The 16,947-nt window shown below is 39.5% G+C and overlaps 1 protein-coding gene across 9 annotated transcripts in view; it reads right to left on the bottom strand.

Annotated features, from left to right (window-relative positions):
• ANO10 (anoctamin 10) overlaps positions 1–16,947 on the bottom strand; it is a 200,072-nt gene that overhangs the window by 124,000 nt on the left and 59,125 nt on the right. For 3 of the 9 annotated variants that reach the window (XM_087917771.1, XM_087917773.1, XM_087917769.1), the window contains exon 1: positions 10,300–10,427. The exons of 4 other annotated variants lie outside the window; for them this stretch is intronic. The gene's annotated coding sequence lies outside the window, so the exon portion shown is untranslated. Of the gene's footprint in view, positions 1–10,172; positions 10,434–16,947 lie in introns of those variants that run through there. 2 more of the 9 variants (XM_087917764.1, XM_087917766.1) reach the window with 2 other exon arrangements.

Below are 16,947 nucleotides of genomic sequence, written 5' to 3'. Positions count from 1 at the left end.
CAAGTTTTCTTTATAGGCTGTAGACATTGTCATTTTATAATTTTGCGACCATAATTTCTGCCATTTCTCTAAATCAATCCCATATCCAAAATTCCTCCCCCACGCAATCATAGTTTCTTTAACTTGTTCTTCCTCAAGCTTAATTTGCAATAAATAACCATACAATTTTTTAATCACCTTTTCATCAGTACCCATCAAAATCTTATCCAAGTCAGTTTGCTTATCATAAAATCCCTCTGCTTTGGAATCCTCATAGTACTTTGAATATATTTGCAAATATGAAAACCAATTCATCCGTATACCTTGTTCTTCCAATTTTTGCATCGATTTAAGTTCACCCTTTTCATCTAATAATTCCCCATAGTTAACTGTTTGTTCCTTTTTATAGATTATAGGATAAGAAAACGCTTCTATCGTCGATAACCAAACTGGAATTTTCAAATAACACTGTTTTTATCTTCTCCCAATTCAACCACAGAGACTCCCGTATATAATGCCTTCTAAAATACCCCTGTGTTTTAGTTCCTTGTACCATAAAAAGCATGCCAGCCCAACAACAAATCATGACCTTCTAATGTCAACAATCTGGTTTTCCTTAATGTTATCCATTCTTTAACCCACGTCAAGTTTGCAGCTTGGTAGTACAACTCCCAATTAGGCAGTCCAAACCCTCCTCTAAATCTAGCATCCTGTAAAAGCTTTAACTTTATTCTTGCTTTCTTACCTTGCCATATATACTTCAAAACAATTTTATTTAAATCCTCAAAATATTCTTTTCCAAGCCTAATTGGTATTGTTTGAAACAAAATAAGACTCTGGGTAAAATGTTCATCTTAATTGTTGAAATCCTTCCTATTAATGACAATTGTAAGTTCTCCCATTTTTTCAAGTCTTGAGCTATCTGTTGTTTAAGTTTAATATAATTATTCTCCTTCAATGTACTACATCTTGATGTCAAATATATCCCCAGATACTTAACCTTGTTTGTAACTTGAATTTTTAACAGTTCTGCCAACTCTTCCCTTTGTTTCAGCAACATATTCTTTGACAAAATCTTTGTTTTATCTCTATTTATTTTCAAACCAGCCACCTCCCCATAGACCTCTATCTTTTCCAACAGTTTCGAGGCTGTTTCTATAGGGTCTTCCAAGATAAAGACTAGGTCATCTGCAAAGGCTTGTAGTTTAAATTCTTCCTTTTTAATTTTCATTCCTTTTATAGTTTTATCTTCTCTGATATTTCTATTCAACACTTCCAAAGTCAATACAAATATCAAGGGAGAAAGAGGACAACCTTGTCTTGTGCCTTTTCTTATATTAATAGGATCTGTAAATTCTCCCTCCATCATTACCTTAGCTGTTTGTTCATTATAAATTGCTTCTATTGCCTGAATAAATCTTCTAGCAAAGCCCATCTGTTCCATTAAAAGTAACATAAATCTCCAATTCACGTTATCAAATGCCTTTTGAGCATCTAAAAATATCAAAGCCATTTGCTTTTCAGGATGTGCCTCATAGTATTCCAGGGTGTCCAGAATTACTCTCATATTGTCTCTGATTTGTCGCTTTGGCAAAAACCCATTTTGGTCTGGGTGGATAAAGTTATTCAAGTACTTTTTAAGTCTTTCTGCTAATATTGAAGCAAAAATTTTATAATCTGCATTTAGTAAAGAAATCGGTCTATAATTCTTGATTTGCAGTAGGTCCGCCTCCTCTTTTGGAATAAGTGTAATGTAAGCCTCTGACCATGTTTTAGGTATCATCTTTTTTAACATAACTTCATTCATAACTTCTAACAGTGGAATACACAGTGATTCTTGAAAGATTTTATAAAATTCTACAGGAAACCCGTCTGGACCTGGTGCCTTTCCATTATTTTGTTTCTTAAGTGCTTGACTTAACTCCATCATTGTTATATTACTTTCTAGCATTTCTTCAATCTCTTTAGGTATCTTAGGTAGATTTGCATTCTGTAGGTATTGTTTAACTTTCTCCTCATCAATGTCTTCTTTCTTATACAAATGCTTATAAAAATCATAAATAATCTCTTTTTTTTCTTTGCTGCCATAACAAATTTTACCTTGGTCGTCTATTAACTGCGGTATTTTCCTCGACTCTTTCTCCTTTCTCAATTTGTATGCTAGCCATCTACCTGGCTTATTTGCATCCTCAAAATAATTCTGTTTAGCATTCCTAATTTTCTGTGCCAGTTCTTCTTTCTCTATTAAATCCATTTTATGTTTAGTTATATCCAGTTTCATTTTAACATCTTTTCTGTGTGGCATTTTCTGTAATTCTTTTTCAAGTCCCTTATATTCATCATCCAAGGCTTTAAGAGTTCGCCTTTTCCTGTTGTTCTTTTTCTTGTATAGTCTATTATCAAGCCTCTAACATAGGCCTTCATTGTGTCCCAAACATTCTGTATTGAGGTGTCTTCTTTTCTGTTCTCTTTAAAGAAGAAGGCCAATTCTTTCTCCATCCATTGTATAAATTCCTTATCCTTTAAAATAGAATTATTTAATGTCCATCTCGATCTTTTCCTTTGTCCCTTCCATTCAATTGTCAATGGGTTATGGTCAGCCCAAGTACTTGTTTCAATATTTACTTCTTGAATACTAGACATTAAATCTGTTGAGATCCAAATCATATCCAGTCTGGACCATGATAGATGCCTATTTGAATAGAACGTAAATTGCTTAGATTTATCATTTCTTTCTCTCCATATGTCTTTTAAAGTTAATTCATCTATCATTTTAAAAAGGATTTAGGAAGAGTTTTCCTGTTATGCTTTACTGTTGTTGCAATATAGTCAAGTCTATTATCCACAATTCCATTAAAGTCTCCCATCATAATTACATTAGCATAGTCAGAGTTCGCAGTCTTAGTATGTAATTTTCTATAGAGATGGGAGGAGCTTGCGCCGTGGCGATACGGTCTGCAATCGAGCTCCTCGATTGCAGCCGATATCTCCGCCACTGGCGGTCCAACGGACCTACGCTGTCCGTAGGGACAGCCATCGTGAAGAGCATATCCTGAGGATTCCGGGATACCGCAAAATCCCTGGAGAGCCCGGGTGAAGCTCTTCTTGCCAGCGGCGGAGAGGCAGCCCCATGCTGCTGAGGCCGGGCGACTCCAGACGGAAAGAGTTTGAGAAAGAGTTTGTCGGTTGGGTGAGAACTTCTTTTTTTATTTAATTTTTGAATTTGGAAAGTTTACTCTAATTATCTGAAGAAACCTGTGTGATTTTTGTTTTGTTTTTTGACAAAATTGATTTAGCGGCGTTTTTTAGGGAAACGTCAAAGAGAGAATCCATTTTTTTTCTTTTCTTTGCTTCCGGACTCTATTGTTACTTATTGGATAACTGGACTGTTTTCTTTTTCTATATATTCATATGTTTTATTCTTCTTCTGGACTTTTTATTTTTATTTTTTCTGGGCTAGAGGCTTCTCTTGATTTTGTTTGATTTTTCGGTTTTTGTTTTGTGTATTGCAAGCCGGCTTTCCCTTAAGAGAGGAGGGGGAAAGTGAGAACTATGATACTTTGTAACACTGCCACCTAGAGGCTCGGAAATATTTAAAAAAAGAAAAATAGACTCTTCTTCTCAAGGACATCCCCTGATAAGATAGAGGAAAGCACTTTGTGGAATATTATTACAGGTGTCTTTCTGGATATACATGGCTCAGCTTTGAAGCTTGTGGGAAAGAGAAGGGAGTTATAATTAGAGCCTTGGATAATTAAATAGAGTGCAGTGTTGTTGTTTTTTTTTTGAGTTCTGCCAACCCCTTCACTAACATCAAGGTCCTGACTTTTAAGCTTGATTTATTTGCAAAGGAAGCCTCTGAATTTCTTTTTTCTACTTATATTTTATTTTGATTTAACTGATTTTATTTTTTCTTTTGCCTATTTGGATCCTGTTTTCTCTTTTTTCCTTTTTTTTTTTTTTTAATGTACATTAGCGGACTATTTCTTTTTCCTTTTTTTAATTGAGGTTTTTTCTTTTTTCTTTTTTTTTTTTTTTTCTGGCTGGACTAAGGTGTGGAATCTGAAGAAACTTATTTTTCTTGGTTTTTGTTTTGTTTTTTGTTTTTTCTCTTTTTCTTCTTCCCTTCTTCCTTTTTGGCTTTGTCTTGTTTATTATTATTATTGGGTTTTTATTTTTACTGTTACTTTTTTTATGGTTTTTTTTTTTCTTTTTTTATTGGACTAAGGTCAGGAAGAATTTGAAGAATTTTTTTTTTCTTTTTTTCTTTTTTTCTCTCACTTTTGGCTTTTTTATTGTTGGCCTTTTTACCTTGGATTAAAATTTCATATTTTTTTCTCTTTTTTTTGTGGATTAAAATTTGAAAAAACTTGAAGAGTTGGAACCACTTAAAATGAGTAAGAAATTTATATCTTCGGGTGCCTCTATGTCTGCTTCTGCCTCCCCACCATCTGGACAGCGTTCAATTCAGACATTGTTAAAGCAAGATAAAGAGAAAGAAAAAGAACAAGAAAGAGTATCCTTCCAGATGATTATGCAAGGAATTCAAGATCTTAAGGTAAAAATGGATACTATTGAACAAAGAACAGGTAGGATGGAACAGATGATGGAAAAATATGAAGAGAGACTCCAAAATGTTGAAGAGGGAGGCAAACAAAGAGAGGAGAAAATTGGAAATATCGACAATAGATTAACAGCGATTGAACAAGAAAAAGTGAGATGTTGAAGTGGGAGTTGGATAGATCAGAATTTTATCTTAGATTCCAAAATATAGAAGAAGAAAAAGGACAAGATTTGGTTGCGATAATGGTAGGAATCTTGGCGGAGGCGCTCGAGATAACAGAAGAGAAGATGATGGATGGAATTGATGAGATATATCGAGTTTTTACAAGATATGCGATGAGAAATAACCTACCCAGAGAAGTTCATATTAGATTTATTAAAAAATCTTTGAAGACACAAATATTGCAAGTAGCAAGAGAGAAGCCACTGAAATACAAAAGTAAAGAAATTTTGGTTTTAAAACAAATACCTAGAAGAGTGAGAGAGATGAGAAGAGAATACCGATTCCTGACTAAAAGGTTATTGGAAAAAGAGGTGTCTTACAGGTGGTTGATTCCAGAAGGATTGATGTTTACGTGGCAGGAACAGAGACATAGAATTGATTCAATTGAGAAAGCAGAACTGTTTTGCGCAGAGGTTTTTGGAGGCAGAGAAGGAGGAGCAGGAAAGGAGGTCCCATCAATTGAATCTCAAGAGGAACAAATGGAGGTTGGAAAAGAAGAAGGTGCAGTAGGTGGACAAGTGGATATTAAAGATCAACGTGAGGCAAGACCCACGAGAGTGGTTAAATCTAAATATAAAACATAATTATGGAAGAAAAAAATTGATTACAATGAATATAAATGGACTGAACTCAGCTGCTAAGAGAAGGAAGATTTTCCATAAATTAATGAAATTAAGGTTCGACATAATTTGTTTACAAGAAGTTCATATTAAAAAGCAACATGAACAATTGTTATTACAACCAAAATTAGGGAAATTGTTTACCTCTTTGACACAATCCAAGAAAAGAGGGGTGGTTTTATATATTAAAGAGGCCATTCCAGCAAAAATGATTTATACAGATGATGATGGGAGAATATTAATGGTAGAAATAATGGACAATAATAGAAAGATACTTTTGATTGCAATTTATGCACCGAATGATAAACAGGAAGAATTCTATAGAAAATTACATACTAAGACTGCCGAACTTGACTATGCTAATGTAATTATGATGGGAGACTTTAATGGAATTGTGGATAATAGACTTGACTATATTGCAACAACAGTAAAGCATAACAGGAAAACTCTTCCTAAATCCTTTTTAAAATGATAGATGAATTAACTTTAAAAGACATATGGAGAGAAAGAAATGATAAATCTAAGCAATTTACGTTCTATTCAAATAGGCATCTATCATGGTCCAGACTGGATATGATTTGGATCTCAACAGATTTAATGTCTAGTATTCAAGAAGTAAATATTGAAACAAGTACTTGGGCTGACCATAACCCATTGACAATTGAATGGAAGGGACAAAGGAAAAGATCGAGATGGACATTAAATAATTCTATTTTAAAGGATAAGGAATTTATACAATGGATGGAGAAAGAATTGGCCTTCTTCTTTAAAGAGAACAGAAAAGAAGACACTTGTGCCTCTTAATTGCCAGCATCTGCATCGGGGCTAGTGACCAGGCTGCCGCTTCTGAGTTTACAGAATAGTGTCTATATTTGGTCTCTCACAACATTTCTCATCTGTCAACAGTCTGAAGGAACTTAGCCCAACAGAGACCAGCTGGTTTTAACAAGGGATTGTCTCTGCTGTTATGTTATGTTGTGGTGTCAGGTAACTGACACCATACAGGAGACAAGGGGGAGGGCAGGCACAGGGAATGCAACCTCGATGTTAAGTACTGGTCTCGTGTTCTGCCCCCTTGCCTTCACCTCATTTTCCTGGTCAGCAGATTGTGGTGGCCCTGCTGCCTTTAAATGTCAGATCAGCCTACAATAAGGCTAGCCTTATTGCCCATTTGATCCTCAAAAAGAAGGCTGATCTGGCTTGTATAACTGAGAGCTGGCAATAGGCCCAGAGGGCACATTGTAGAAATGTGCCCAGTGGATTATCGAGCTAGGCACCAATCTAGACCTCAGGGCCAGGGGAGGTGTGGCTGGTTTTTTTTATCAGAGAATCTCTAGTAGCCTCCAGAGGCACTGTTCCAAAAAGAGTCCCTTTTTCTTAGCTTGGGCTCCAGGTATCAGGTGGGATTGCTGCTGCAGCTGGCAGCTTCCCTACCTGGGCTGCTGGACCTCACCGCAGGGCTGGCGGTGGAATTCCCAGGCTTATAGTTCTGGGGGATTTCAACTTGCCTTCTTTGGGGGCGGGGGTGGAGGCAGCCCAAGATTTTATGAAAACCATAACTTCCATGAGCCTGTCCCAGATCATCCAGAGCCCAACTAGTAATAGTGGTCACACACCCAATTTAGTGTTCTTATTGAAGCAGTGTCTATGTGACTTGGAATTGGTGGGCCTGTCCTTGGTCCCCTTATCATGGTTGGATCAGTCTGGTGGCAATGAATTTCTCAAAAGCTGCACAACACACCACCCCTCCACAGGGAGGCAGCACCTATTATATTGGCCCACCCCCATTGTTTAATGGACCCGGATGGGTTCCAGAAGGAGCTGGGGGTTATAACTGCAGATCTACTATGCAGTCCAGCCGAGCTCTTAGTCACTGTTTAGAATGGGAAGGTGACTAGGCTCTGGGTAAGATTTCACCTTTGTGACCTCTCCTCATTTGTAGACCTCTCTGTACCCTGAATACGTACTGAATACCTGGTTCTGGCAGCGGGCCTGGGAAACCCAGAGCGGGATGGAGCACATCAAATGGCTCATGTGATCTGCTGTCATTGGAGCAGGGGTGGGAATTAGAGGTGATTTTTAAAAAAAAAATTCCAGATTTTGTTCTATTGTATTTTATTAATTTATTTGATATTTTGTTAGCTTTTTTATTATTTTTATTTTAAAATGGTTTTACATTCTGTAAGCCACGAGTCGCCGTGGGCAGTAATATGAATTCAATAAACAAACAGAGTCCAGCTAGTTTTAGCAAGGGATTGTCTCTGCTGTTACTCTCATCAAGCTTTGGCCTAAAACTATCATCTTTACTCATTGCTGCACTTGGTCATCATTGCCACATATCCTGAATGTGCTATCAATCCCTGGCTGTTCTCAGACAGTCCTTCCCCTTTTTCTTGGCATTTTTTTCTTCTTGGTTCTTTCTCCTCTGCCCTGAACAATAGCTCCCCCATTGCAACTTAGTAATGGTTTTGCTTTCCCCTACCCACAACTGTTTAATTATTTTGGCCTTCCAGCTTCTATGTTTCTCTCAAGGCAATGGGCCATTGTTAAAGAATCAGCTTTTCATTTTCAGCAGGGCACAGTCCTAAAAAGGCACATTTAAAAAATAAAAGCTTAAGTTTCCTAGCTGCCTTGCACTAGTCCACTGACAGTCTTATACTACCATCCTTATAGGTAGGTTTTGTAGAATTAAACTCACCATTTTCATTTTATTTGCCAAGTAAAATTATGGAGAAAATTAAAAGCCTTCAAAATTGACTATATACACTAGACATACCAATATTATCTGAAAATTAGAAACTTCAAAGGTACTTATCACATTATTCTATACAAAAAGGGATGAAACCACAGAGATTAGAAGGAAGATAAAGGTACATGGAATGCCTTTGCCCATGAAGTAATAGGCATTTTAAAACTATTGCATATGCTCTTCTACATTATTTTTGTTTTAGAGAGCATATATCTATCTTATTTATTACAGAACATATTTCTTCTTATCTATTCATTAGTCTATTAGTATATTCATCACTTCAAGATAATTCTTCACTTGTAATTTATAAAACAACCAGGTTCTCAGTGATAGCATATAACATTTAGCAGGATCTAATACAGAGTTAGCATTAATTACAACATAAATCCTTATTTTTGTATTTTTAACCTTTTGTTATTTAATTTAATGATTCTTCAAATAAATTAATTTGCAGAAATATACTTATTTAATAGCAGTTTGGAAAAGTTAAATAGTATTTTAATATATAATTTAATATATAATTACTAATTTAATTTAGCTACTGTTTTAGATTAATTTTAATGTTTGTTGTATTGATTTTGGACTACATATTGATATCCATACACTTTATTTAGTGTTATTGATATTTTATAGTAATACATATTATTTTTGAATAGTTTAAAATTAAATTTTTGTATCTATCATAGATTATTATTTTGCAATGCTTATGTTGATCAAGGAGACTGAGATTCTACATTTTCAATTTTAGTAGTCTTCTAATTATAGCTTTTAAAAATGAATGAAAGGAGAAATGTGTTTTATTTATACAATCCATAATAAAATTTATACAATATTTTTGGAATTATTCTGTGCTGTATCAAGGAGTACCTAAATTTTCACTCTGAAAGCAGACACTCCAAAAGGAAGAAAAATGAAATATACTTTACTATCAAACTATTTAATATGATGAAGCAAAAAATTTTAGTTGATCATAATTTCCCAACAAGTTTCCAGCAAATTAAAATCTCATGTGTTTATAATAGTAAAATAGTTATAAATCCACTTCAAATATTATGTAAAACACGTGTGCAACATTCAACAAATTCAAAATTGCAACTTTACATTGTTATTGCACGAAAACTCCCTGAAATCTGAAAACTCCCTGAGTTTGAAAACTTTTTAAATTGTATTAGCAATAATTTTAATATTGAAGGTAAGTGTACAAAATAAGACGCCTCAAGAGCAATGGCCCTGGAAGTGACAATTGTAACAAACTTCAACGATGCCAAAGACAATACATGCAGGGTGATGTCATGAAAATCCAATAATTACATTCTGGCGTCATAATGTTTGATGCAATACACAAGTTGTATCACTACAACGATGTTAATAGGCAAACATTTTCACTTAGCCGTCCCTACCGGTACCATCTTAAGAATGGCTCGCATACCACAAATAGTATAAGGTTCAGTCAGGAATCTGTCACATTATCAACGTTTAACTTGTTCCTTAAGTCTATTTTGCCCTCTTCCTCCATTATTTTATTTTGTGGTGTTGGCTTCTATTAGGAATTATTTTAAGATTTACACCCTAGCAAAGATTCCCATTTAAGGTTGCCATTCTATACCCATACCACGTGCGAAAATTAGGCTAGACATACCAAGACCTGCACTCGATCACTACCCTTCCCCCCCAGACCTCCCTCCTCCCAATCTTCTCTTAATGGCAGAACCAGAGCTCGGTAAGGGGAAATTATTAATCGGGAGAAATGTAGCGCTCCTTTTCTTCCAAGGGTACAATAAATGGAGTTCGCTTTCTGCAAATTTACCCGACCCCATCCGGTTGCGCCTCTTGACCCGAGCAGGGAGTGCCAAACGAAAAACACCCGGCAAGAGAAAGAAAGGTCAAAGTCCAAGCAACAAGGACTGGGATGCTAAGTTTCGGAAAAGCCTAAGTGCAAAATGTATGAGATCAGAGAAGTAATCGCGGGTGAACCGAATAATATGATAGTAGCGGTATCACAAGCACCCACTCCTTTGCGTCCCTTCTTGAAACGTACTTTTTCCGACTGGTCACCCCCCACTCATCTTTTCCTCTTTTAGGAGTAAGAAAGAAGTATCCGGCCTCTTTCATCGAGAGGAAGATCGGAGTTCTTTCCCTATATACGCCCTCATCCACTCACTCACCCTCAGCCTGCCTTCTCAACTACCGCCAGGGGGAGGGAAGGCTACGTCGCGGCTCCACAATAGACCAACTGACGTAATCACTCCAGACGATCTGCGTCTGCTTGGAGGGGCTGGACTTTCACTCGCTCCGCCTCCGTGGTGAGAAAGAAAGGTCTTATTGGTTCTCTCATCAGAACAAGCTTCTCTGCAAACACCCGTCGTACGCGTGTACGGAGATGCGCGCGCACCTGTCTATTTGTTGCGAGGGGAGGAAAGGTTTTGACTATGGAAGTGCATAAGTTGTTCGCGCGTATATTTAGATCTACATTTTAAGTATTTTCTATTTTCTTGCGCAATGATTCTGACTTATTGTTCCTTTTCCTGGGCACCTAAATGCATAATAGGCACGTATATACTTACTGCCGTTTTTTGAAATGTCAGGTTGCTTATATAAACACCAAAACGAGAATTTTAATTTATAACCCATCTTCCAGTTATCTTCTATTGGATAATTACTGAGGCAGAGATTGAGAGTATATCTTTACTTTGTGCATAAATATGTAACCAGCACAAACAGTAAATAATTTATCATAGAGTTGCAAATCTACCATTATCCAATATCTTTGTAAGGTAGGGACATTTACACTTCCACTGTACCTCAATGCAAGATACCCATCATCTCTTAAGGCCCAGAACACATGATGTCAATTGTCAATTTGAACTCAACTGGCTAGTAACATAATCTCTCCTGGCTCCATATCAAAACATGTTTTTTGACATGTGATAGATCACAAACTTTGGCTTCTAGTTAATATGCTATTTTAACTCGCTATAACCCTCTCCCCTCCACTCCTATTGGCTACAGTGGCCTATGGGGGGAACTAATCACTTTTTTTTACTACCCTTTTAGTTTTTTTTAATAACTTCATTAGAGGAACAATATTCCATTTCACTTATCCTGGGTCGAGGAAAGGTGTTGTCTTTGGGAGGGATCAGCAAAAAATGCCAGGAATGCATGCCCAGATTATAAGAATGAATGTGGTCCCAGGCACCAGTTAAAGCAAGTAAGCAAACTACACATGAAACAAAAGCAATTCAAGAATATTCTGGAGGTGGATGGTCCTTTCTAATGTACAGAAGAGGCAATGTATAATACTCCTATATTTTACCAAGGAAACTACATGGATAGGCAATATACTGTCAATGGGCCCTTCAGTTGATCACGACTCAACATGTTACTGAGGAAGAGCGAAGGAACTTTTAGACTAGAGCATTAATGCTATTTTTGACAAAGCTCGATTTCAGGTGCATATCAGCTGATATTGCCATGTAGGAAAAGAACATCCAAAGTTGCAAAAACAGTATCATAATAGAAACATGAAAAATAAAAAGCAAGAATACAAAAACACTCAACACAGTGGAAGATTAGAGTATATATTGTTATCTTAGGTATCAATAAATTGAAATGGATTGAAATTGGATACTTCCAGGCAGAATATTATATTCTACTACCCTGGACACAAAAAGCTAAGAAAGAATCAGATTATTTTCATAGTCAAGAAGGACAAGAAAGAACAATATTTAGATTCTATGCAGGTAGTCATCAACAGGCACATAGAGATAAGCAACATCTATCGTTCAAAAGAAACAATCAAAAATGAAACCAAAACACCAAAACACCTCTTCACTAGCAATTAACACCCAGATAAAAGAGTAACATTAATACTAGATCAACAATCAAGAGGTAAATAATACCCCAATCAAGGAACTACCAATTCAGACAAACAGGCTAACAATAAACTACTTCATCAAGAAATCACAAAGGACACTCCCACCAATACTGACATGGTAAGCTACTAGTGTATAAGAAAAGCAAACTACACTCCCTTCTAGCACTGATGATGTTACCTAGTTTGGTAATAAAATGTGTGCAAGAAAACAACCGAGCTCCGACAGCACCAAGGACCCCACACATCACAAATTGCTTATATGCAAATTCTAAGCCAGGCTAAGGTGAAAGAAAATAGTTAACCACTTTTTGCAATAGGATTTTGACTACATATTTATCACTCCCAAGGAAAACAGGAAGAATCTCTTTGAAATAGAAAACCAGATAGAGAAATGGTGGAATAAAATCAAAGAAGTTGCTAAGGATTAACGTGGAAAAAAAATTCAACAAGGAAACAGAATTAATTGTATAAATCAAAGGTCTTCAATCTTGGCAAGTTTAAGACTTGTGGACTTCAACTCCCAGAATTCCTGAGCTAACATGAGGAGGAATTCTGAGAGTGGAAGTCCACAAGTCTTCAAGCTGCAAAGTTTGAAGACCCCTTGTTAGATCCGTGTATCTATCATTTCTTCAATGGAAGAAGAAAAGGGGGGGGGGGAGACTGATAAAGAAATCCTTCTTGATGTAACCTGAATATATTTAATCTTATATCAAATTTGTATAACCTACACATGATACAATGGAGAGATGAAACCCAGATGGCCGGAACCTATCACCTCTGAGAGAGACAGCCAGGAGATGAAGAGACCATAAAAATTCCACAGTGAGATGTGTCCTGAGTGTTAAGTATGGTCGGTGGGTCCCAATGAGACGTGAGGCTCGAGTAGTGAACAACAGCTCTTTATTGAGGCAAATTCTGAGACAGCAAACCCAGCCGCGGCAGCCCTTTATATAGAGCTGGCTGTGGCTAGGCAGCCTATGACAGTCTTTCAAGCTTGCCGCACTTGGTTTCATAGGGATATGAACAGGGATGTTCATATCGTCCAATCACGGCCCGGGTTTTCCAGACCAATCGGAATGCAGGTCTACAAGCCTGCTTAGTATGGAACACCCCTCCCCTCTTGGTTCTGTCCAAGGGGCGGGGTCACGTAGTCATGCAAGTAGACAGGTCTTCGTACCTGCCTACTTGACTTGCGCGGTTCATAATGTCTTTGGTCGTCGTCAGGTTCGGACGGGCTCCGCGTCGCTCTCAAGCTTCTCGATGGAACTGCCTGGAAGGATGAGACGGGCCTATAGCTGCGACTCCCGCCTGGTGACTCCGGGTTGGTTGAGTCGTTTGCTCTGCTGCTCCCGCCTGGGCTCTCTGAGCTGGTAGAGGCGAAGTACCCATCTGCCACGGTTCTCTGTTGGTTGGTAAGTATTGTTGGTTTGATGTTTGCTCTTTATTTAATGTCTGTGGGGGGGGGGGTGTTCTGTATGTGTCAGTTCTTTTTCAGAGTTTGGGGTTTACCCCCCCCTTTTGATTTCTTGGGTAGGGTCTGGAAGAGCAAGCCTGGACCTAAGCTGGTCAATATGTCATTTCCAACACCTACCATCGGTAGTTTCGAGGCAGTAGGAGTGCGGGCCCGTGATTTGGGTAATTTTTGCAGGGAACCATAGTGGGTCCCCTGTAAAGTTTTTGGCAAAGACAGTGTCACCTATTTTGAAAGCGCGGTGCTTGCTTCTGGAACCGAGGGGTTTCTCTGGGGTGTAAGCAGGGTGCAGGCGATCCAAAGGTGACCGGAGTCTTCTGCCCATCAGCAATTCTGCTGGGCTCTTGTTTGTTGTGCTGTTTGGTGTGATGAGTTGTAATAGGAGCATTTTGGTGATTTTTTCGTGGATGTTGCCATGCTCCATCCTTTGAAGAGTTTTTTTTGCAAACTGAACCATGCATTCAGCTCTGCCGTTCGCTGCCGGGTGAGCTGGCGAGGTCAATGCGTGTTGGATGCCGCGATCTGCCAAATATTGTTCAAACGCCAATGCGGTAAACTGGGGGCCATTGTCAGATACTATCACATCTGGCAGACCATGCGTGGCAAAAAGTTTATTTAATTTTTTGATGACAGCTTCTGTGGTGGTAGACTTCATTTTGCTTACTTCGAGCCAATTCGAATAAGCATCAACAGTTATTAAGAAGGTATGTCCCTTGGTTGGCCCTGCGAAGTCAATATGGATGCACGACCAAGGGCCTCTGGGTGTTTCCCATTCTAAAGGTGGGGCCTTTGGGGGAGCCGAGCGAGTCTCTTGGCATCTGGTACAAGCGGCGACTCAGGTTTCAATTTGTTTGTCCATGCCTGGCCACCAAGCGTAGCTTCTGGCCAGGGCTTTCATACGTACAATGCCTGGGTGCCCCTCGTGTAGCAATTCTAAAACTTTTTTCTGTAATATTTCCAGTATTACCACCCGGTCTCCCCACAAAACACAACCCCTTTGTGAAAAAAGTTCAGTTTGTCGGTTTTTAAATGGTTTAAAGAGTTCATTTTGCTTGCATTCAGGCCAGCCCCTCTCCACCCAGCTGAGAACTCGCGCCAAGCGTTTGTCCTTCCTTGTTTCGTGGGCAATGTCTTGGGCGGTCAATGGTGGCATGGTGGATAATGTTTCTATTTGCAAAATTGGTAAAGTGGGTGCTGGGTCATCTTGCACATCTGGCAAGGGGGAGCGGCTTAACGCATCGGCGTGCGATATAGTCTTGCCTGGGCGAAGTATTAATTGGTAATTATAAGCGGCAAGAAATTCAGACCATCTTGTCATTCTAGGTGACAGGATATGTGGAGTGGGTTTGTTACCCGCCAAGATGCCAAGCAGGGGTTTATGGTCTGTAATAATCGAAAATGTCCTACCATAAATGTATTCGTGGAATCTTTTTACTGCTGAGACGATGGTGAGGGCTTCTTTGTCCAGCTGGCTGTAGTTCCTCTCCGGCTTGGACAGGGTTCTGGAAAAAAATGCAATGGGAGCCTCTGTTCCATTTGGAAAGGTATGGCTTAAGATTGCGCCAACACCGAAAGGAGATGCGTCGCAAGTGACAGTCAGTGGTAGGGTTTCGTTGTATTGCATGAGGACTGCGTCTGAAGTCAAGAGGTTTTTTTTATCTGCTGGAAAGCGTGTTCCTCTCGCCGTCCCCATATCCAGGAAGCTTTTTTGTCGAGGAGTCTATCAAGGGTTCTGCGACAGTCGCTTTCTGGGGTAGGAAAATGTTATAGAAATTAATAAGTCCAAGGAATGCTTGGAGGTCCATTTTGTTTTTCGGTCTGGGGGCTTCTTTGATGGCTTTTAGTTTTTTGTCGGTGGGGTGAATTCCCTTTTTGTCAAGGAGGTATCTGAGGAATTCAACCCTTTCAGTACATAATTGACACTTTTCTTTTTTAACCTTGAGGCCGGAGTCTTTAAATTTTTGAAGGACTGCTCTGAGTCGTTTTTCCAATTGTTTCTTATTGGGGGCTGCTACTAAAACGTCGTCGAAATAGGGTACAACTCCTTTAATTCCATGCAGCAGTCGTTCCATTAGACTCTGGAAAACCTCTGGTGTGACGCTGACTCCAAATTGGAGTCGGTTGCATTTAAATGCCCCTCTATGTGTCACAATACCTGATAGCTAGCTAGATCACAACCGGCAGTTGTTGATAGGCTTGTGCCAGGTCGAGTTTTGCAAAGATTCTGCCACCCCCCCGTGAGTGTAGGAGATATTGGACTACCAGCACGGGGTAGGCACTCTGCTGCAGGGCATGGTTGAGGGTGGCCTTGTAGTCTCCACAAATTCTCAGGGAGCCATCTGGTTTGATCGGAGTGACAATTGGTGTTTCCCATCGGGCATGGTCGATGGGTTCTAATATGCTTTGTGCTATGAGTTTATTTAATTGCTCATCTATTTTTGGTTTGTGTGCAAATGGCACTCGGCGCGGTTTGAGGCGGATGGGAGCGATGTCAGGGCTAATATTAAAGGAGATTGGGGACCCCTTGTACTTGCCTAGGGTGTCATCGAAGATCTCTTGGAAGTCTAGTACGAGCGTCGCTTCCCAGTCTTCGTCATCTATGTGGTTGATGCCTGCCATCTCGATCCCCAGGGTTGCGGACCATTGCAAGCCGAGTAGGCTGGGGCGGTCCTTGTCAACGATTGTGAGTGGTAGGATGCTGGTATGGTTTTTGAAAGAGATCTTGAAGTGTCCTGTGCCAGCGACTGGGATGCGGTTTCCTTGATAGTCTCTTAAAATCAGTTTCTGGTTGTTCAGTTTTTCGCGACGTATGGTGGGTATCAGGCTTTTTATGGTCCGCCAAGGTACCATAGAGAGGTAGGAGCCAGAGTCTACTTCCATGGTGCATGGTTGGTTTTCAATGAAGACCACAACACGTATCTTCCGTGCGTCTATTGGTGAAGCGTGGCCGATGATAACTGTTTGGTGCATTTCTTCCCTTCTTGGTGCATCTGTGAACTTCTTAGTTTGGCTATCCCGGCTCCATCTGCTGTCAGTCAGGCGGTCCTGGTTTTGGGCGGGGGTGCCATCTAGCCTTCTCGGGCTATTTCCTTGACGCAGGGGGCTGAAGTCTCTTTTGTTGCGGCATACCTCGGCGATATGCCCTCGTTTCTCGCAAAAGTGGCAAACAGCATCCAGGAATTTGCATTCAGAATGCGGGTGATTTCCTCCACAGCCGGCACACTGGTACCTCGACTTACAACCGCGCCGGTCTAGCCATTCGCGATCTGACTGAAGTCTGTGAATTCCTTCCTCTTCGCTGTCAGAAGGAGATTCGATGTCACCATGGTGGGTGGAGGCTGCGAGTTTTTCTGTTGTGGTGGTCGTCTCGCTAGTTGAATGGCGGTCAGTTCCGTTTGAATGCCGCATTCGTGCTGCTGACTTTTGGGTGGCTTCGGCTGCAGTGGCTTCGGCTAAGGCATCAGTGAG

The sequence above is a fragment of the Pseudonaja textilis genome, chromosome Z, assembly GCF_049901715.1.
Source record: "Pseudonaja textilis isolate UNSWEBS1 chromosome Z, rPseTex1.2, whole genome shotgun sequence".
Taxonomy (NCBI): Eukaryota; Metazoa; Chordata; class Lepidosauria; order Squamata; family Elapidae; genus Pseudonaja; species Pseudonaja textilis.
This window is presented reverse-complemented; position numbering and strand designations above follow the sequence as displayed.